Source organism: Apium graveolens, chromosome 1 (assembly GCF_009905375.1).
Source record: "Apium graveolens cultivar Ventura chromosome 1, ASM990537v1, whole genome shotgun sequence".
In the NCBI taxonomy this organism is placed as follows: Eukaryota; Viridiplantae; Streptophyta; class Magnoliopsida; order Apiales; family Apiaceae; genus Apium; species Apium graveolens.
This window is the reverse complement of record NC_133647.1, coordinates 9,312,271-9,336,054: the sequence shown is the minus strand read 5'-3', so window position 1 is coordinate 9,336,054 and position 23,784 is coordinate 9,312,271.

Here is a 23,784-nt window from a genome sequence, read left to right as displayed (position 1 = left end):
TTCCTTTCGTTCCCATGGGGTAGCCTACAAACAACCTTACTTCTGTACGAGATTCTAACTTAGTCGCGTTCTTGTTCAGCACATGTGCTGGACAACCCCATATTCGAATATGTCTTAGACTCGGTTTATCCCTGATCCACAATTCTAAGGGGGTTTTAGGAACCGACTTAGAAGGTACTAAGTTCAGAAGATAAGCTGTTGTCTCTAAGGCATGTCCCCAAAATGACTTGGGTAAATCCGAATAACTCATCATCGATCTAACACTCTCTAAAAGAGTCTGGTTCCTTCTCTCTGTTACACCGTTCTGCTGGGGTGTGCCTGGTGCAGTTAACTGGGATTCTATCCCATTTTCTGATAAATATTCCCTAAATTCTCCAAGCAAGTATTCGCCACCATGATCTGATCGTAGTGACTTGATACTTTTATTAAGTCGCTTCTCCACTTTAGCTTTGTACTCTTTGAACTTATCAAAGCACTCAGACTTACGGCGCAACAAATAAACGTACCCATATCTAGAATAATCATCAATGAAAGTGACGAAATATTCATAACCACCTCTTGCTTGGATATTCATGGGTCCACATAAATCAGAGTGAACCAATTCTAATACTTGTTTGGCTCTATTCCCCTTTGCCTTGAAATGCCTATTAGTCATTTTACCTTCCAAGCAGGATTCATAAACTGGAAATGGCTCCACTGCCAATGAGCTTAAAGGCCCATCTACTACCAGTCTTCGAATCCTCCTCAAGTTAATATGACCTAATCTCAAGTGCCAAAGATATGTTTGGTTCAAACTAGAGGGTTCCTTTCTTTTAGTAGAGTTAGAAGATGTGTTGTTCAATTCCCTAAATTGCAGTTGCAGTGCAGGTTGACTAGGATTAATTATATACAAATTGTCTTGCAATGTACCAGAACATATAATTCGTTTATTCATCATAATAGAAACATTACGATCCAAACAAACATTATAACCATCCAAAGCAAGTTTAGAAACCGAAATTAAATTCCTTCTAAAAGAAGGTACATAAAGACAATTGTTCAAAACCAAAATCCTATCAGAACCAAAAGATAAATGAATAACCCCTACTGTAACTACTGCTACTTTCGTAGCATCTCCCATGAACACGTATATCTCACCATCTCTAAGCATTCTGGATAGTTGGAACCCCTGCATAGAATTACAAACATGATCAGTGGCTCCTGTATCTACACACCAAGTGCTCGTAGATATAGCCGCTATAAATGTTTCTGTAACTAGAGAAAGAGACATACCAGTATTGTTTGTCTTCTTAGGAAGAGGACAATCCTGTTTCCAGTGACCTGACTGTTTGCATCTGAAGCACTTTCCCTTAGGCTTTTTCACACCACCCTGAACTCCCACTGCCTTCATAGCTTTCTGTGTCTGAGCCTTTTTCTTCTTCTTAATACCTTTCGGCTTAGAGGAAGAACCTTTCTCAGCCACATTCACTTGAACACTCTGCCGAAATAATCCTTCAGCTGCCTGAAGTTCTGTCAGCAGTTCCGCGAGACTATACTGCCTCTTGTTCATGTTGTAATTCAAGTGGAACTGCTCAAAACTCTTGGACAAGCTCATAGGGATAATGTCAATCTGGGTTTCCCCGTCAAGTTCAGCACCAAGGATCTCTATCTCGTTCAGATGCGACATCATCTTGAGAACATGATCCCTTACAGGTGTGCCTTCATCCATCTGAGTGTCCATTAAAGCCTTCATGGCTACTTGCCTAGCAGCCCTATTCTGATCTCCAAAAAGTTCCTTGAGATTAAAGAGCATATCCGAAGCAGTGGCCATAGACTGATGCTGATGCTGCAAAACACCCGACATTGCTGCCAGAATGTAACTGTTAGGAATATATGTGCATTAGTTTGATGATATGTTTAACAAAACACTTAAGTAGAAATTCAGTGTCTGTAGCCTCAACGGATAAGACCACTTTGGCTATCCGTTGATGGTGTAGCTTTACTTAGAAATAAGTCTAGTGTTGTAGCATATTTCAGTCTCTGTATTTAAGATGTAATTCTTAGAAGTTGAGAGAAACTATGAGTCATGTTGACTACTAGAAGATATGCAGATAGGAAGGCCAATTGTAAATATTTCATGCCTTGTAATTTTGTATAAATGAAGTGGTATCAACGGATGACTTAAAGACCTTCAACGGATGAGAAGCTAAGCTTCAACGGATGTCTCTAAAGCTTCAACGGATAACATCCTTCAACGGATGAGTGCATCAACGGATGAAAGCTTCAACGGATGTTCTGTTGATTAACCGTTGATAAGTGGTAGTTGTACCTACAAACAGAGGCACGTGGGTGAACAGAGATAACTGAAATGTGGCAGCCTAATTTCAGGAACATCAGAAAAAGCAGCCGTTCTACTCTAGTATAAAGAGACTTTAAGTCAACAAAGTACTGGAGTGAACTGGAGAAGAAACAAGTGGAGATCTTACTTTATTATTTTATATATCCTTGTCTTCACTTGTAAACTTGGTAATATATAAACCAAGTAGTAGCTAGTAATTAGATAAGAATTTTTCCAGAGCTATTTAGAAAAATCTTGAGAGAAAAATTATCTAGTTTGTACTAGGATGCAGCTGTGATCAAATTCTTAGATCACAGAATTTCTGAAATACCATCTCTGGTGGAACAACAAATCCACCAAAAAAGTTTTTAAAGGTTTATTGTGTTCTTTACATTTGTGTTTGAATATATATCTGTATGTATCAGCTTAAAGCAATTCACACACTTGTTCATCTTGAACACACAGTCTTTATAAACTGCTCAAAACTTGAAAAAGTTTTGAGATTTACATTCAACCCCCCTTCTGTAAATCTCATTGTTAGTTCTCTAGAAATAACAATTGGTATCAGAGCAGGCTCTTGACAAACAAAGAGTTTAAAGATCTTGGAATCTAACAAAGATGAGTAAGAAGGATATTGGAGTAAAAATCCCAGTTCTTGACAGAGACAGTTATCACCACTGGAAGGTGAAAATGCACCTTCATCTACTCTCCCAAGATGAAGGTTATGTAAACTGTATTGAGAATGGTCCTCACATTCCCCACAAAGTAGCCACAGTTGCTACGGCCACAATTGCTGTTGGTCAATCCATTCCAAAACCTAGAGCAGAATGGACAATGGAAGACACAGAAGAAGTCCACAAGGATAAGAAGGCTATGAACATTTTGTTTAATGGTCTTGACAAGGATATGTTTGATAATGTGATAAATTGCTCAACTGCCAAAGAGGTTTGGGACACAGTTCAGCTGCTGTGTGAAGGTACAGAACAAGTAAAAGAGAACAAGATGCAGCTTCTCATTCAACAGTATGAGTATTTTCATTTTGAAGAAAATGAATCTTTAAATGACACATTTAACAGATTCCAAAAGCTGTTGAATGGATTGAAGCTGTATGGTAGAGTGTACCAGGTGAAGGATTCAAATCTTAAATTCTTAAGATCCTTGACAAAGGAATGGAAACCCATGACTGTCTCCTTAAGAAACTCTCAGGATTATAAGGACTTCACTCTTGAAAGATTATATGGAATCTTGAAGACTTATGAACTAGAGTTGGAACAGGATGAGGTATTGGAGAAGGGGAGAAAGAAAGGAAGTTCAGTTGCATTGGTAGCTGAAAATGAGAGGGAATGCAGACAAGAAACTGTGAGATCTACATCAAACTCCAAAGATGGTACAAGAAATCAGGAATCAAGCAAAGGAAAAGAGCAAGTTGCTGAGAATGAAGACAACTCCAGTCAAGATGACTCTGATAGTATTGATGAGCATCTTGCATTTCTGTCCAGGAGATTTGCAAAGATGAAGTTTAAGAAAAACACTAGAGCCACTAAACCTCATAAGAACATGGTGGACAAATCAAAGTTCAAGTGTTTCAATTGTGGTATAAGTGGACACTTTGCAAGTGAGTGCAGAAAGCCAACTTCTGAAAAGAAGAAATTTGACCAAGTAGATTACAAGAAGAAATATTTTGATCTGCTCAAGCAAAAGGAAAGGGCTTTCATTACTCAAGAAAAAGATTGGGCAGCTGATGGAGAGGAAGAGAATGAAGATGTGGAGTATGTCAACTTAGCTCTCATGGCTGATTCTGAGGAAAATGAAGATAGTTCATCAAGCAATCAGGTAACAACTCAGGTAATCACTACTGATGTAACACAACTTACTAAAGAAGAGTGCAATGATGCTTTTAATGACATGTCTACTGAATTGTATCATTTGCGTGTGTCTCTTAAATCTCTTGCTAAAGAAAATAGTAGGATTAAAGAGAACAATCTGTTTTTAAGTAATAGAAATGCTATGTTAGAAGATAAGTTGATTGACCTAGAGAAAACCAAGCTGCATTGTATATCTGTTGAGAATGAACTAGCTGAATCTATTAAGAAAGTAGAAATACTTTCTAATCAATTAAAGAGAGAGCAAGAGGTGATTAAAGCCTGGAAAACATCTAGGGATGTTAGTGCTCAAATTGCCAAGGTCCAAGGAATTGAATCATTCTGTGAAACTGCCTGGGATAAAAACAAAAAGAAACTGGAATTAATTGATGGGCTGTCAACGGATGCGGAATCAACGGATGATGAAGGTTATCCGTTGAAGGAAGAAAATGAGCATCCGTTGAAGGTTCCTCAATTAAAACAGGCAGATGTTTCTAATAGTGAAAATCTAAAGAAACTCAACAAAAAGTTTGGTTCAACTTCCAAGAACTTTGTTAGAGAAGAAGCAAGCACATCCAAAGATGTCAGTAAGGTGAATATAGGGCACATGACCTTAGAACAGTTAAATAATAGGCTCAAGATGGTTGAGGATAAAAAGGAAACTAAAAGAAAATCTAACAGAAATGGGAAGGTAGGTGTTAACAAACATAACAATTACACACCTGATAGGTATGCTCCTAGAAAAAGCTGTGTGCATTGTAGTAGTGTTAATCATCTATCTGCTAATTGCAAATCTATTAAGAAAACCCCCATAACTGTACCCTCTTCCATGCCTAACATGTCTGCATCATCTCTACATGCTATGCCTACTATGTCTCAACAGAATCCTTATGCACATTTTGCAAACATGCCATATTTTAACAATCCTTATCTTGCTGCATTTAGTATGCCTCAAATGCCATACAATATGCCTATGTGGAATAACATGTATGCACAATCCATGCCTCATCATATTCCAAATATGCTAAATGATTATGTGACTAACCCTACACCTCAACCAACTACATCCAAGACCAAGGTTGACTCAAAGTTACCTAAGTCTAGAGATGCAGGAGGAATGAAGTCTAGGAGAAAGGCTAACAAGAATGGACCCAAGGAAACTTGGGTACCAAAATCAAATTGATTGATTTTATGGTGTGCAGGGAAATAGAAGAAATCTATGGTACTTGGACAGTGGCTGTTCAAGACACATGACAGGAGATTTCTCCCTGCTCATAGAGTTTAAGGAAAGAGCTGGCCCTAGCATAACCTTTGGAGATGACAGCAAAGGGTTTACTATGGGATATGGCTTGATTTCAACAAGGAATGTCATCATTGATGAAGTTGCATTAGTTGATGGTCTCAAACATAACTTACTGAGCATCAGTCAACTATGTGATAAAGGGAATACAGTTTCCTTCAATTCTGAAGCCTGTGTTGTCACTAGTAAGAAAGACAACAAAGTGGTTCTAACTGGAGTTAGAAAAGGAAATGTGTACTTAGCTGACTTCAACTCTGCAAATGCAGAATCTATTACTTGTCTCTTCAGCAAAGCAAGTTCTGTTGAGAGTTGGCTATGGCACAAGAAGCTATCCCATTTGAATTTCAAGACAATGAATGATCTAGTCAAAAAGGACCTAGTAAGAGGAATTCCTCTTGTTGAATTCTCAAGGGATGGTTTGTGTGATGCTTGTCAGAAAGGCAAACAAAGGAAAGCATCATTCAAAAAGAAGCTTGAAACAACAATTGATGAACCATTACAGCTGCTACATATGGATTTGTTTGGACCAGTCAATGTATTGTCAATTGCAAGAAAAAGATATTGCTTAGTGATTGTAGATGATTTCTCAAAGTTTTCATGGGTCTATTTTCTTGGATCAAAGAACGAAGCAAGTGAAATCATTATCAATCACATCAGGCAAGTCAATAATCATCCTGACCTGAAGGTTAGGAATATCAGGAGTGACAATGGAACTGAGTTCAAGAATTTATCAATGAGGCTGTTCTGTGAAGAAAATGGAATCATGCATGAGTTCTCAGCTCCAAGAACACCTCAGCAAAATGGGGTAGTTGAAAGAAAGAACAGATCTTTAATTGAGGCTGCCAGAACAATGCTTGAAGAATCAAAGTTACCAACATATTTCTGGGCTGAAGCTGTTAATTGTGCCTGTTTCACTCAAAATATCTCTTTGATCAATCAAGCTAAAGGCATGACTCCTTATCAGTTGTTCAAGAGAAGAAAACCAACTCTAAACTTTCTTCATGTCTTTGGATGTAAATGATTTATACTAAGGAATCAATCTGACCATAAAGGGAAGTTTGATGCAAAGGCTGATGAAGGGATATTTGTTGGTTATTCAGCTGGAAAATCTTATAGGGTCTACAATCTAAGAACCAACATTGTTATGGAATCTGTGCATGTTGTGTTTGATGATAAAAAGATTGATGGACTAACAGATGAGGGACAATATGAGAGACTCAAATTCGACAATATTGAGATATATTGTGATGATAGTGAAGAGGAGACTGATGGAGATAACACTTCAAAAGGGATTCAAAACATGTCCTTGGATAATGCACAAAATACTGCATCCGTTGAAAGTCAGAATTCTGCATCCGTTGATAGAGGCAATGCAGTATCCGTTGAAAGACATGGTGTATCATCCTTTGAAGTACTAAATGAAGCATCCGTTGATCATAGTTCATCAACGGATAATCGATTTACATCATCAGTTGATAGAACTCCAAGTTCCCTGCAAAGGACCAACAACTCAGGGGGAGTTTCAACTAGTCAACACTCTGTCTCACATCATGACAATACTGAGGCCACCTCATCTAGAGCACATCTTCCACTTCAAAGGAAATGGACCAAGAATCATCCCTTTGAACTGATCATTGGTGATGCATCATCTAAAGTGCAAACAAGAAGAGCTACTCAAGATGAATATCTGTATAGTAGTTTTCTATCTCAGGAGGAACCTAAGAAAGTGGAAGAAGCCTTATTGGATCCAGATTGGATATTAGCTATGCAGGAAGAGCTAAACCAATTTGAGAGAAACCAAGTTTGGAAGCTGGTACCCAAACCAAAGAACAAGAGTCCTATTGACACAAAATGGGTATTCAGAAACAAGATGGATGAAAATGGCATTATCATAAGGAATAAAGCCAGATTGATTGCTAAAGGCTATTCTCAGCAAGAGGGAATAGATTTTGATGAGACATATGCTCCTGTTGCAAGACTTGAAGCCATCAGAATTTTTCTAACCTATGCAGCTCATGCCAATTTCAAAGTCTATCAAATGGATGTCAAAAGTGCATTTCTAAATGGGAAATTAGAGGAAGAAGTCTATGTAAGTCAACCTCCAGGATTTGAAGATCCAAATTTTCCAGACTATGTGTATTATCTGTTGAAAGCACTCTATGGACTGAAGCAAGCACCTAGAGCCTGGTATGAAACCTTATCAAAATTTCTTTTGGAGAATCACTTCACTAGAGGTACTGTTGATAAAACTCTCTTCTTTAGAAATGTTAATGGCTCTAGTATACTTGTTCAAATTTATGTAGATGACATAATATTTGGTTCTAAAGATGATAAACTTTGTAAAAAGTTTGCTAAGCTAATGCAAAGTAATTATGAAATGAGCCTTATGGGAGAACTAACCTATTTTCTTGGTTTACAAATTAAACAAGTTAGTAATGGAATTTTCATTAGTCAAACTAAATATATTCATGATCTTTTAAAGAAGTTTGACTTAATGGAATGTTCATCTGCAAAAACTCCCATGGCCACTGCCACCAAACTTGAATTAAATAAGACTGAAAGGTCTGTGGACATTACAAGTTATAGAGGCATGGTTGGTTCACTTTTATATTTAACTGCTAGCAGACCAGATATAATATTTGCTACATGTCTGTGTGCTAGATTTCAAGCTGATCCTAGAGAGTCTCACTTAATAGCTATCAAAAGGATTTTCAGATATCTCAAGGGTACACCAAATTTAGGTATTTGGTATCCTAGAGAATCTGGCTTTGATCTAATTGGTTATTCAGATGCAGACTATGCAGGTTGCAAAATAGACAGGAAAAGTACAACAGGCTCCTGCCAATTCCTGGGAAACAAGCTTGTATCATGGTTTAGCAAAAAGCAAAATTCAGTCTCTACTTCTACAGCAGAGGCTGAATACATTGCTGTTGGAAGTTGCTGCTCTCAAGTGTTATGGATGAAAAATCAACTCCTTGACTATGGACTTCATGTTGATAGAATTCCTATCTTTTGTGACAACACAAGTGCCATAGCCATAACAGAGAATCCTGTACAGCACTCAAGAACCAAGCACATTGATATCAAGTACCACTTCATTAGGGAGCATGTCATGAATGGTACAGTGGAACTACATTTTGTTCCAAGTGAATAACAAATTGCAGACATATTTACCAAGCCACTTGATGAATCAACATTCACAAGATTAGTAAGTGAGCTAGGTATGCTTAATTACTCTTAAAATTCATGTCCTTATTGCAATTTGAATTGAAGCCTGAAATATATTAGTTGCTAGAACAAATTTGACTTTTCACAAAGTTTATACCATCAACGGATGTTTCCTATCCGTTGAAAGTCAAAATTGCTCTATCAACGGATATTCATTATCCGTTGAAAGACAAATACATTTCTGGAATTTTTATCCGTCAACGGATAAAACTGAAGTACCTTTCAACGGATGACAATTTGCCTTATCTGTTGAAATGTCACATCAGTCGATTCAGGTGTTTCACAGCCGTTGATTCTATTTTCTTAACCGTTGATACTCATACATACATCTGTATGTATTGGTTTTAAAGGTAGTTGTTAGAATACTTACAGTTTATTCTTAAACGGCTGAAATTCACTAACATATACTTATTGATTAATCTTTTACTAATTTTTTTTTGAAAGCATATAAGCCCTTCTGATTTTTCATTTTTACTTTACGCTTTCTTAAAATTTCAAGCATTTACCATTTTCTCTCTGCAAAACCTTCAAGTTATTCTCTGCAATTTCTACTCACAACAATGGCACCAGTCGTGAAAATTATGTCTCAATCTGGGTTCATCTATGAGAAGAACAATTTCATAGCTTTGGTAGAAAAGAATGAAGCCCATTCAGACTATCACAAAATGATGGACTTCATCAAAAACTGTAAACTTAGCTATGCAATGCTGGAAGCCCCACCGATTTACTGTGAAGTAGTTGAGGAGATTTGGACAACTGCTGAGTTCAACTCCATAGATATGACTATCTCCTTCACTCTCAAAGGTAAAAATCACTGTATTAACTGTGATGATTTACAAGCATGTTTTAAATTACCTGAGAACAATGCCATGACACCACACACTGATAATGATGTATCCAGCATGTTAGATTCCATAGGTTATTCTCTTAACTCTGCTAGTTTAGGGAGTATTAGAAGAAAAGGCCTTAGGAAAGAATGGAGTTTTCTTGGGGATGCCTTTATAAAGGCTTTCTCTGGGAAAATTAGTAATTTTGATGCCATAACTTCATCTCTTGTTAATATGCTCTATATGCTTGTTTCTGATAGGTATTTTAACCTTAGCAACTATGTGATGCTAGAATTGGGTACTAGATTAGGTAACAAAGCTAATAGACCTAATAACATCTATTATGCTAGATTCTTTATGTTATTGGCTAACCATGTTGCTGAAGGTTTGGTCATAATCAATGAGAATAATAAACTCAAGTGCTGGGCACAAGAGAAAAGAGTTCTTGCAGATTTATTGAGAATGGATCTCAACAGCAGTGTGCCATTGGTATATTTACCAATCATGAATGCACCTCAGGTAGGTGAGGTAATTGCTTCTACAACTCCTACTTCTTCCAACCCCTCTATTTCTTTATCTTCTAGTGTGGCCATGAAATCTGTGACAATGCCCCAACAGATTTCTACCAAGGTCACCAAAACTAAACTTTCAAAATCAAAGACAAAGAAAACCACCTCTGTTGTTTCTCAAAAGACAACAGTTGTAACACCAACCATTAACCCTGAGGGGAGTGAACAGGGTGTGAGTGGTGAGGGGAGGGGTGAACATCAAAGAAACCCCCAGGATAAGGAAGGAGAGTTAAGTGCTTCCCAAGCTAGCCAAGCCACAGTTTCTCAAAAAGCTGTGGTGGTTAAAAAGGTATCTAGCACATCCCTAGTTGCATCCTCCCAAAAGGATGTTACTATTGAAAATAGTTCCCAACCAGGAACACAGAACAAACGAGGGAGGGACACTGAAGCCAAACACTCACCAACAAAAGCTTTTATTAGAAGAAAGAAGTCTAGAACCCAATCTTCTACACAGGGTGCACACACTGCACAGATACATCCTTCTGTATCTATGCCTTCTCAAACTCAGTTTGATGTGGCTCCAATAAATGTGGAGTCACAGCCCCATTCTCTCACAATAATCACACATCAATCACCAAACACTTCATCACCATCTCTGGATGTGGATATGTTATTCCCATCAATTCCTGATTCTCCCTCTTTACAACTCAGGGAGGAGCCCCACTCAAATGCAGGTGATCATCATCTCTTAGATGATTTGTTGGATCACCCGCAAATTCTTTCAGATATAATTGAAGGATCTGTGTCACCACATCTCAAATCAATCTACACAGATTCAACAGTTATATCACTTTCAATTTCAACTTCTTTTCCTTCTTCAACGGATATCACTCATCCGTTGACAAGTGGTTGCTCTTCAACGGATAAGCTTAACAGCAGTTATCCGTTGATAACATCAGTTTCACCTTCAACGGATATTCCACATCCGTTGATAGTCTCTCCACACATAACTGAATCAATTCCAAGTGTAGAAGACATGAATACTGTGCAATCACTCTTAGGATTGAGGGAAGGGTGTGAAAATTTGAGTGAGAGGCTGGGTTGCTCCCAGGCAAAAGGAGAGATTGAGAGCTCAAAAATGCATGCTATTTCTTCCAGCATGGCAAAAGTAAGTGAGAGGAGTACCACCTTAGTAGGTGAAGGCGAGGGAGTGAGTTGTGTGAGCCAGGGGGAGCCCCTGATGCAAGAAAATAGAGAAAAAGAGAGAAAGGCAGGTACAGTAGATATAAGGGTGGAACCAGCCATTGCTAATGAGTCAATGATTGTGGATGATGCTGAAAAGGAAAGACAATTTCAGCAACATTACAAAGCTGTAATTGATAACATTTCCTTGGATGCTGACACTTTTACTCATCCTGTGTCAGCCTATCAAATGTTGGCTGCTCAGGGCAATGAGGAGGCAGAAAAGACACTACATCTAGTACACACAACAGAATCTCTTCAAAGGGATAAAGCTGCTATTAACAAGATGCCTTCTACAGCTGGTGAGCCATCTGAGGAATTTGGAGTAAATTCTGATGATGATGACTCTGTTTCCTTTGATGGAAGCATGAACTTAGGGGGAGATGAAGGCCCTAGTTCAATTCCAAATCTACCTGAATGGGCTTTGACAAAGGAGTATAGATCAGGGGAATTCAATGTCTCCTTAGTCAAACAAATCAACACTATTCAACAGGCCATTCAGAACACTTCACATGCAAGTATCAAGGCTATCCTTCAAGCTCACCTGGACTCACTGCATCTCATGAAGTTGTAGCAAGTAAAGCAGAATCTGAGTATGGATGATCTCAGGAAGGATATTGCTGACTTGAAATCCTACAGTTCTGAAAAATTGGATTCAGTCATGCCCTATGGTACATTGCAGGACTTGGTTTTGAGATTGAAAAAGGAATCAGTTACTGAGAAAAGGTTGGCCAAGTTGGAAGACAGAGTTCAAGTTATTGAAGATTCTGTGGCCACCATTCTTCACAACCAACAATCTCAAACCAGTCTCCTAATGCAGCTGGCAAAAGCACAAGGCTTGAAGAGTAAAAGGGAAGGGGAAGGAGAGCCAACTACAAAAATCAAAATATCTAAAGTGCTAGTTCCTGCCATCACTACTTCTCCAATCATTCAAATCAAAGGAAAGCATGATGGAATTGATTTGATTCAGCTAGCAGCAGCTGAAATTCAAGTGAAAGAGCAAAGGAGGAGAATTGATGAAAGGTTGCAACTGTTGTTTGGCTCTACACAAGATAAATCAACATCTGTGAAATATAGCACAAAGATTGAACCAATCAACATGGAGCTCAAGCCAGTAGGGAGACATAAGGATGGAGAAGCTTCTTCCAAAGAACTACAAGCTATAATTCTCAAGCCCAATAAAAGATCCAATAAGGACTCTACAAAGAATCCTTTAAAAGAAGTGGACTTTCCTCCTCCAAAAGCTGATGAGAACAAGCTTTTAGGTAGGAGTATTGCTTATCTCAAAGAGACCATGGATGAGGCTGTAAGGAGAAATAGGGCTATTATCTCTAGAGAGGGAAAGAGCATATGTGTGATGCAAGGACATTCCAAATTCTCAATAGCCAAGAAGGAAGAAGTCAAGCAACTAAAGGCTGACAAAAGAGCACAAGCAAAGCTTGAACAATAGCTAAAGTCAAGTCAAGTTGAAGAAGAGAAAGGAATTGAAGTCAGGGGTGAAGACAAGATTGCAAACCTAGATGAGGTTTTTGGGAGTATATTTGGTGAGAGTATGGAAGAAAGAGAGGAATGGCAGAAGGGAAACAGAAGAAAGGCCAAGGCACATAGAAGGAGTGAAGATAATACTGAAGTAACCAAATCTATATCTAAACCACTACCTTCCATACCTGAACCTCTTGTTGCTAATCCCACTATAAACATCCATGGTGAACCAATCATTCCAAAAGAGGAACCTATTGATTGGGACACCATCAAATTGCCTACCTTTCTAACCACTCTTCCACTACCAAAGAAACAGAAAAGAAAACCCAAATCTACACCTCCCATAACCTCTAAGAAATTCACTCAAAAACAAAAGCCTAAGCCTAAGCCATCCATTTCTAAAGATGATTATGTTCACATCTGTGACATAAAAGAAATTTCAGACATTGAACTCTATCTGGATGAGCTGGAGGATGTAAGAGGAATAGCTGCTTACAGACAGCTACCAGAGAGATTAGTGTTCAGATACAAAGGAGCTGGGGAAAGAACATGGCCTCTCCACAGGATTCTGAATGAAGGCTACTCTACCTTGATTAGAGTCTTTTCAGCTATACAAAAGGATTCTGGCTTTACCAGAACTGCCAAGACTGAAATTCTCAACAAGATTGCCAATATAAGGAAAACTTGGAAGGAGCCCAATGCTTTACCCAGGACTTTACTCATTCAAGAAAGGGGAATTACAATTCACAAATCACCTCATTGGTTGATGGAATTTAGAGATGATAAAGGAGTCAGAAGATTTTTCAGACTTGAAGACCAACTCAAGATTGCCAGCAATGAAACTCTCAAGGAAATGCAATCTAAGTTGGATATCAGTGTTGAAGATGAAGCTGAATTCTTCAGACAACTCCAACTCCAAATTGAGGAAAATGACAAAGGGCTAGGAAAGAAAACCAGGGAACAAAGAAGAAAAAGATGATTTGCTCAGGCTAAAGGAGTCTCCTTGGAAATACTGTAAATCTTCAATTTCCTCCTAGTACATACATTTTTGCAGCATTTTCAAATTTCTACTTAGTTTCAATTCATATATCTGTTAAGTGTTTTGTTATCATCAAGTTAACCCTGAATTTATGCCTACAATTCTTATAGACATAAATAGGGGGAGATTGTTAGGAATATATGTGCATTAGTTTGATGATATGTTTAACAAAACACTTAAGTAGAAATTCAGTGTCTGTAGCCTCAACGGATAAGACCACTTTGGCTATCCGTTGATGGTGTAGCTTTACTTAGAAATAAGTCTAGTGTTGTAGCATATTTCAGTCTCTGTATTTAAGATGTAATTCTTAGAAGTTGAGAGAAACTATGAGTCATGTTGACTACTAGAAGATATGCAGATAGGAAGGCCAATTGTAAATATTTCATGCCTTGTAATTTTGTATAAATGAAGTGGTATCAACGGATGACTTAAAGACCTTCAACGGATGAGAAGCTAAGCTTCAACGGATGTCTCTAAAGCTTCAACGGATAACATCCTTCAACGGATGAGTGCATCAACGGATGAAAGCTTCAACGGATATTCTGTTGATTAACCGTTGATAAGTGGTAGTTGTACCTACAAACAGAGGCACGTGGGTGAACAGAGATAACTGAAATGTGGCAGCCTAATTTTAGGAACATCAGAAAAAGCAGCCGTTCTACTCTAGTATAAAGAGACTTTAAGTCAACAAAGTACTGGAGTGAACTGGAGAAGAAACAAGTGGAGATCTTACTTTATTATTTTATATATCCTTGTCTTCACTTGTAAACTTGGTAATATATAAACCAAGTAGTAGCTAGTAATTAGATAAGAATTTTTCCAGAGCTATTTAGAAAAATCTTGAGAGAAAAATTATCTAGTTTGTACTAGGATGCAGCTGTGATCAAATTCTTAGATCACAGAATTTCTGAAATACCATCTCTGGTGGAACAACAAATCCACCAGAAAAGTTTTTAAAGGTTTATTGTGTTCTTTACATTTGTGTTTGAATATATATCTGTCTGTATCAGCTTAAAGCAATTCACACACTTGTTCATCTTGAACACACAGTCTTTATAAACTGCTCAAAACTTGAAAAAGTTTTGAGATTTACATTCAACCCCCCTTCTGTAAATCTCATTGTTAGTTCTCTAGAAATAACAGTAACATCGCGACATCTCATCAGCCTTAATCCACCGTTTATAATACTCTTTCGCATCTTCAGGAGCATCAGCAGCAGGCTGTTCAGGCTTGGGTTCATAAGTGCAAAACTTGTACTCCTCAGCAGTCAACACAATGTCCAAATTTCGTTTCCATTCAATATAGTTAGGTCCGGTAAGTTTGTTATCCTTAAGTATGGTGAATAGTGGATTAAAGCCCATTTTATCCTGAGAATCATGCATAAAAACATCACATAAATAAGGGTGCATTAATTATTAAGATTTAAATTATTAAAATTTAATGCACTAACATCTAAACACCATAAGCTTCTGGTACGCCATGATGTGTGACATGTATACCACCTAATTTTGTTTAAATGTTACTTCGGTCCTATTACTAAATAATATGACACGTTGGGGTGGACTATATTATTTTTCATAGTTAACTGTATACCATCATCAAATCTTAAATTATTCGAAATCTATGGAACTTGGTACGCCACAATGGGTGGCGTGTATACCTTCCAATATTCGTAATTTTGCCTTGAATAGAATACTTCAATTCAATATTCATCAATGGTTTGATTTCCAGGTAGTGGAGGAGTCACATCGGTCTCGCTTAAAACCCACAACCTTACAAGTTCGATGAACCCGTTTTTGACAAAATTGCCCCAAATCAGAAATAAAGAAAATCCGTATTTATTCCTTTCAAAATTTATTAATTTAAGAAGTTTGTTCTAGTAATTTCTATAACATTCTAGACACCATAAATTACATGCCACGATGGGTGACGTATATATAATTTATATTCGTCTTTATGTTAAATTACCTACAACCAATAATGGAGACCATGGGATTTAATTTCATATTAATTCACTCTCCCACTTAGAATTTTTTTTTATTAAAATTGAGGAATTTTAAAATTAAATGGGGCCCTATGTTGTTATAATTATGTCTAATCATGCATTCAAAATACACACATAATTTTAGCAACATATAACATTTAATTAAAGCAATAAATAAATTTTATGTCCATGTCGTCCTAATTAAGTTAAACATGCAATTTTAAAAGAATTACACAAATAATTAACCAAACACATAATCAAAAAATTAAAGCAATAATTAAAATTTAATGGAAAAAATTAAAATAAATTTTCCACTATTATGGCCCTTAAAAAAATCCAGCTCTCAAAAAAAAAATCTGCCCCAAGCGCGTCCCGACGCCCCCAGCAGCCCCAGCAGCCCCAGCAGACCCAGCAGCCCCAGCAGCCCCAGCAGACCCAGCAGCCGCAGCAGCCCCAGCAGCCGCAGCGGCCGCAGCGCGCGCGCCTGTTGCTTTTCTGTGAGTTTTGTTTTGATTTTGTTCGATCCAAACATCAACAGCAGCCCCTTGTAATCGCACAGCGGAACAAAAAACTACCGGAATTGATTTCCGATCGCACATAACTATTACAAAATACCCGGAACAATTACAAAAAAATAGATCTAATACAAAACTAATTTTGTAAAATCTATTCTAACACGATCAACCCTCGTGTAAATTACAACCACGATTAAACCACGTGGAAACCAAAACAAAAATTAACCACGATTAAACCACGTGGGATCCAAACACATAATTAAAATATACATGGCCATAATAGTGGATTAACAACCTGCATCAAAACCAATACAAGCAAAACACTATATATACGAATATATAATTACGATATGGACATTATATCATAAAACATAGAACCCATTACCAGGCTCTGATACCAATTGTTGGGAACCACGGACTTAGGGTGTTACTACGTTTTACGATAAAGATTACGAAAAGAGGATTACCTTGTTAATGGTTGATTCCACGCTCTTCTATTGTATTCCCAAATTCCCTTGAGCGAAGTGTGGCCTCCGTTTTCTCAAGTTATCCTCTCTTCTTGCTCCTTGGTGGCTATAATATGTTTTCACCCAATCCCAAGCAAGAAGAGAATAAGAATATATATAGGCTACAATAGGGACCATGGATAATTAGGTTGGGCCTTCTAATTATATCTTGAGCCTAGCCCAATGTAATTAAATATTAATTCAATCCACTAAAGAATTAATATTTGCACTACCTTTCCTAATACCGTAATTTAATTAATTCGGTTCCAATATTATTTGCTTATTAAATTCCCCATATTTAAAATATCATATGTCCATTAATTAAATAAATTACTGATAATTTATTTAATTAATATCTTTTATCCTTGATCATCCACTCAACCTTTATTTAATTATGCCAGAATAAATTCCACCTGCAGGGTTTCACATAATTAAATCTTTTTGAGCTTTCAAGGGGACATCATTAACCCGAATATTATCAGGACATGGATTCCTTTAATAAATAATATCCACCATGTATATAATTCCATCACCTAAAATATAATGATATAATTCAAAAGAATTATTTCATATATAAATCAAAGCATGTAAATAATATATACGTGTCAATTACTATTTCCGGATTAAGAACCTAAGCATTAATAATAACATAGAATCTTAGTTCTCCTTCTTAATCAGTATTAAGGGAACAATTCTAAATTTGATCCTGTTCAATATACACAAAGTATACTAGTATTATTTATTAGTCAATATAAACTAATCTAAATAATACTATAGCCATACCAGTGGATTGTCCAACACCACCTGTGCTGTGAACCTTATTATATTATATAACCATATTTAACAATCTAATATTCTGTATCCCATTTGATACTAGATTGTTCATAATATATAATATTAGACAACATGTAAACATTCAAATGATTCTCAAATAAACTTGCCAGAAATAAATGTACATACTTCAAATAAATATTTTCAGTATACACTAACATGCAGGGCATACTTTGGTATATTGTTGTGATCGGAGCTTCCCTTGTCATTGTTTCGGTGTTGATGGAAAAAGATAAGGGAAAAAAGGAGGTGGGGGAAACGAGCAAAGAATAAAGAATCCATAAAAACCAGCCTCGTAGGAGATGTGGGGGCAAAAGTGGTGCTGGTGGGGGAAGATGCGGTGGTGGTGGAGGCAGAAGTGGTGGTGTTGGTGGTGGTAGGGGCAGAGGTGGTGGTGGTGGGTGAGATTCTCGCGTTCTTTGCGGGATGACAGAGGAGGATGAGATATTGATGACGGACGAGGAGATAGAGTGTCAAGTCTCGGAACAAGCACAACAACCTAATTATACACTGGTGTCCCGGATTCACACAAAAGGTTCTTGGGGAAACACCCCCCTCCCCCCGGTACAATTCGGATTGATATCGAGAAAGGACAATAAGTATATGTATTTACGCGCAATGTTTTTATCTTCTTAATTGGCATATATAAAGGTTGACAAGTGCAAAATTTTGACTATTATATGTAGTACAAGAACTTCAATGTGAAAAGGATCTTTAAATAAATTTTGCGAGTACATGGCCACAAGGTGCTTTCACGTACACTGATATTTTCCAAAGGATTCCAACTTTTGTTGACAAAATTATTAAGAAGTTTAAGGCATGTTATATATATATTTTGTGTGTGTGTGTGTTTCATCATATTTTGAATATTATAACTGGATCAGCAACTTACCTTTTGTAGGAGTATTACAAGTCATACAATAGTCTCGACAAGTTCAAATTTTACAATGATCTTGTAAAACATATGAAGAATGCAATAAAAAAAGAACGAGGTGAAATCAAAGGCAACTTTGATGCTGATAAGAAGGATTTGCCGCTGTTGGAGGTCAATATTGGTGATTGGGATGATGAATGGTGGAAGGATGCAGTGGACCTTTGGCAAAGTTCATCCCACAAACATCGCTTAAATGTTGCATCCGGGAACCGCAAGAAGCAAATAATAAAGCATAACATCGGTGCAAAAGCTTTTGTGAAGCATAAAGATTTAAGAAATTTTTGATAGTTTTTGGTACATATTTTTATATTTTCTACATCATGCATTTGTTTTTTAAATATTAAGTGTTTTATTGATATGACTACAATAAGAAGAAGGGAAAAAAATAGGACTACCTATTTATTTACACGAAGCTTCACTCGAAAAAGGTTCGCAGTGTCCCTATTGATGAGTTGCCTCCAAATGTCGAGAACTTCACACCCAAGAGCGAGGAGATAGCTGTACTTTTTACTATCTATTCATTTACTTGGTTGAGTTCTATTAAATCATTTATCGTCTCTATATTTTTATGATGATGATTATATAATTTTTGTAGGCTCGGTATGCCGATATTGTTCAAAGAAATCGGGATGCATGTAGTTTTTAGTAGGTTGTGTATTATACTTTTGTCTAGTTTGTTGATTTGAATTAATTTAGGTACATTTGGTTTGTTTGCTTTGATGAATTGGTCATTGGACGTAGTACAATCAAATAATGTAGTTGGTTAAACAACAGGTTGTTTAATGTATACAGTTTCCAAGTTATTGAAATGTTATCGCTACTAAGGTTGTTGAAATGGCTTTTTTGTGTTTGTTGTTGACAAAGTACGTGTTTCCGTACAGAGAGAGCTAATTGCAGCAGTGTCTGCAAAAAACCTATAGACAATTTCGACCGACCAGCATAAATAACGACCGAAAATGACAATTTATGGGCAAATAATACCGGTCGGATTTATAAAACGCCGACCATGTTCATAAGAAAAACGATCATCACCTCAAAATTGGTTGGTGATAATTGGTCGGTACAAGGCATAACCTAAAAAAGTCATTGATACGCTAATGACCATTCCGGTTGTTACCTATAACAACCGACTTACCGACCAACATATTGATCGTAATAATTACAAAACGATCAACATATATCGTAATAGATGGTCGGAGTTGTCCTTTTTTGTTAACGTGCAGATGGTGAACGGGGACATGTCAAATGGGTCCAGACACGTGTCATGCCAATGTGGCAGCAGTCATAGTCAAACAACATATAATTTGATCAGAAAAGTAAATACCGATCAGAATTTATCCGATCGTTCATCAATAAAGATTTTTTTTGATTTATCATTGACTAAAAACGACTGATTTTTCCTTATAATGACGGTTTGGCAGTCTGTAAAAGCCATGTTTATTGTAGTAATATTATTGGAAAAGGTTAGTTTAACAAAACCGTTTTCTTACATAATTTTGTTTAAGTAGAGTAATATTAAAAAATAAATTCACCAACTGTAGGGTAAAAATGATATGCGGTAAAAATGATATACGTGTAGATATGCAATAGATATAAAGTGTAAAAACTAACGTCCCATCGTTTCTAATTTTCACGAGATATGGGGTTTCTATGTTTATGACATAACTAGCATAATATACATGTGCGAAGCACGGGCTCGCACGGGTCATTTCCTAGAATTTTTTTATACATCATGCAATTATAATGTTTGTAGAGTAACTCCAACAATATCCTTATCTAGGCTCTTGAGTCAAATTTTGAAGAAATGGAGATAAAATTTCTCTCCAACAAAGCTCCATGTCCCCCTCTATAACATTAAGAGTTTCGAATGATTTCTCACTTCTAGGAGTGAATATCCCTCAACTATTATTATATTATATTTTTCCTACCCGTTATTTTATATTTAATGAATTAATATAAACAGGGTAGTAAGTGTACGTTTAAAACGAAACGATTAAACTTAATCTGTAGAATGCTGTTAGTATGTTTACAAATAAAAAGGTATAAATTAACATATATGTTGAATACAAAGTTGACCAAAATCTTGAATTTTATTTAAATAAACTATATGTATTGCTCTGTATTATTACTGAGTTCACTACTAACTTACAATTAACTTGCTCAATTTAAAAAAATAAAAAATGCATAACTGAAGTCGGAATGACTTGCAATCATAATATACTTTAATGTAAAATTTACATTTTTGTTTGTTTAACAGAAAATTTACATTATTGTTAATATTAAAGTTGATTTTAATGAAAAATATTAGTTTTTGAAATTTAACGTATGTATGTATGGGAAAATGTTAGTTTTTTATTTACACTACTGTTAACAAAGTAAGATTAAGTTATATATATGTGTGTGTTAGCATGTAAATTATTGTATGTTACATCTCTTAGTAAATTACGTTGGTTTCAATTATTTATATGCTAATATTTGATTTATGTACATGTATAATCATTATTAACATCTAGTGAGATAATTGATTGCTTAAATAACATGCATTTATAATTATTCAAAAATTAAAATTATGTATTAAATAAATTGCTATAATTTATATATGGTATTCACATTATCACTGACAAACAATTCATATCTATTTTTTACGCAACCGGGTATCAATCATGGTTGTAACATAAAAATGAATTATATATTTTTAAGACTTATTATTGATATTCGTGATTTTTTTTCAAGAATTTGAAAGAAAAATTGTATTTAAACCGTTTTTATGTTTCTTTAATTACAACTCTAATATTTCTTCATATAATAATTTGATAACATTTTATACTATTCTTCTAAAATTAAAAAATTTCAGTTCGATAAAGATTTATAAATATCAGTTGAACTGGTTAATTCCTTCAAATAATTGAACAATATATGTTTTTCCTTAAATAATATAAAATGCATTGAATCAAATGCTACAATATAGTATAAATATAACTTTAATTTAAATAATTCAAAATATTAAAATAATTCAAAATATTTGTACAATATTATCTTGATCAATGAATATTCCTGATCTAAAAGAATTCTCTTAAAAAGTTAGTTTTTTTAAAGTGAAAAATGAAAAATAAATCGATTTAATATATCATCGTAGTTTTAACAAATCTAGTGAGATCTCATTCAAATTTCAAATATTCTTAAAATTGGGACAAATCCCAAAAATAATAATGCGTTACTAGTGAAATTAGTAATTTTAATATAAATAGTAAATTGACTTGATCCTATAAAGAACTCAAACACATTAATTTATATTAACAAAAGATATTAAAAAATTTCATATTATTGGTAAGATTGTAATTTAAATTTACTAAACGTAGAATGTGACGATATTTTTCCGCCGGGTCATATAGTCAAATTTCGAGTATTTTTTAAACAATGGGCCAAGTTCTAAAATGCATTGACTCATTATAATTCGAACTTATCTAAATATGTAATACCAATATAGATTATTTATATATAAGCGATTCTATATGACCCGGCGGAAAAATAAGATAATTTTGTTTTTGACTGAATAATTAGTATATATGATTTTATTTTTGTTGGTCGAATTGTATTTTTATTTTAGTTTTGTGTAAGTCTGAATCAATTGTATGATGTATTTTTTTATCCTAGATAAATAACATATAATATTTTATTTATCCAAGTTCATTAGTATAATTTTTTAGGAGGATCGATAGTATTGTTATTTTATCTTAACCCGAGTTACATGATATATCAACTAACTCTTAATAAATATATTTAATTTTCTTAAATTTAATTTAGTTCGAATTAACAAATTAGAATAATGTAGAACTCGATATGAATTAAAATATAAATTGGTATAAGAAGTTGAATTTAATATAAATTATAATGATATAGAGTTCGATATAAAATAAAATTGAAGTTGATAAAGCAATAGAGGAAGTTGATTTCAATATCAATTAGAATTAGAATTAATCAAAAAACTAAAAAAGTTGAGCCCCCGCATCCCTCCTCTCTCCCATGTCCTAGGGTTTGTCCATTTTCAAGTAAATTGAGGGGCTTCCACTGGTTTTCTCCAGTGGAAAGCCCCGATCCCTTCATTTTCTTTTATTCTGGTTGATTTCTTTTCAATAAAACATATTTCTTTTGGGTATTTGTGTGTCTCTCCTCTTGGAGTGTGTGTTTGTCTCTCCTTTTGGAGTATTTGTTATGTTTTTGTTTAGTCATGTTTGGGTTAATCTGGTATTGGATCTGTTGAGGACGAAGTTGCTGATATTTTTGGTGATCTGCAAAACCTGTATCGAATCTGGGACGGTGATGATTATTGCAAGAGCTCACCTTTCACAACCAAAGATTGTTCATGTTTTATGGGTTTACACTTTCGGCATGTCTATAGCTGGTATCCGGCATGTAGATAGCTGTGGTGCCTTCGGCATGTCTATAGCTGGTATCCGGCATGTAGATAGCTGGGGTGCCGCTTCTCCAATCTCATTTTATGCGATTGTTGTTTCTGAACATTGGGCTAACCATAGTTTTTACGTGATATGGTCAATTGCGATGTTACTATCTTCAGAGATGCTGGTGCAATTTGGATCGCTTGAGATGTTTTTGATTTCATTTTTAACTTCAAGAATTTTTAAATTATATGTGTTAAACGATCAGGAAACAAATCATCTAATTGATTTTAGTATGTTATTTGTTTCATCACCTGATTGTATCGACAGTTGGGGGTTTGTCCCGGCTGTATTATATTCAATTTAATGAAAATTTTTTGCATTTGTCAAAAAAAAAAAAGAATTAGAATTGATCGACCCAATAATTAGAACTATAATAATTAAGTAAGGATGATTAAGTAATTCCAATAAGTACCGACCGACTACCAAACTTTTAATATTTCGTCCATTATAGGTTTTATGTTTATGTTCGTAATTTGATATATAGTATTTTATTATATAAACGTATCATTATGTCTTTCCAAAATTTTACTGTGTATACTAAAGCAAAAATTTTATATCCAGGTTTGCCGTGCAAACGTGTTAGGCCCCGTTTGGTATTGCTGTTGCAAACAGGTACAGCAGCTTTTTGCTAAAAAGCTGTCAAACAGGTGTTTGATAAATTCTAAAAGCAGCTGTGTGGAAAAGCGCTTTTTGATCTAAAAGCTGCTGTTAGCAAAAGCATGTCCCCCATGCTTTTGGAAAAAACTGT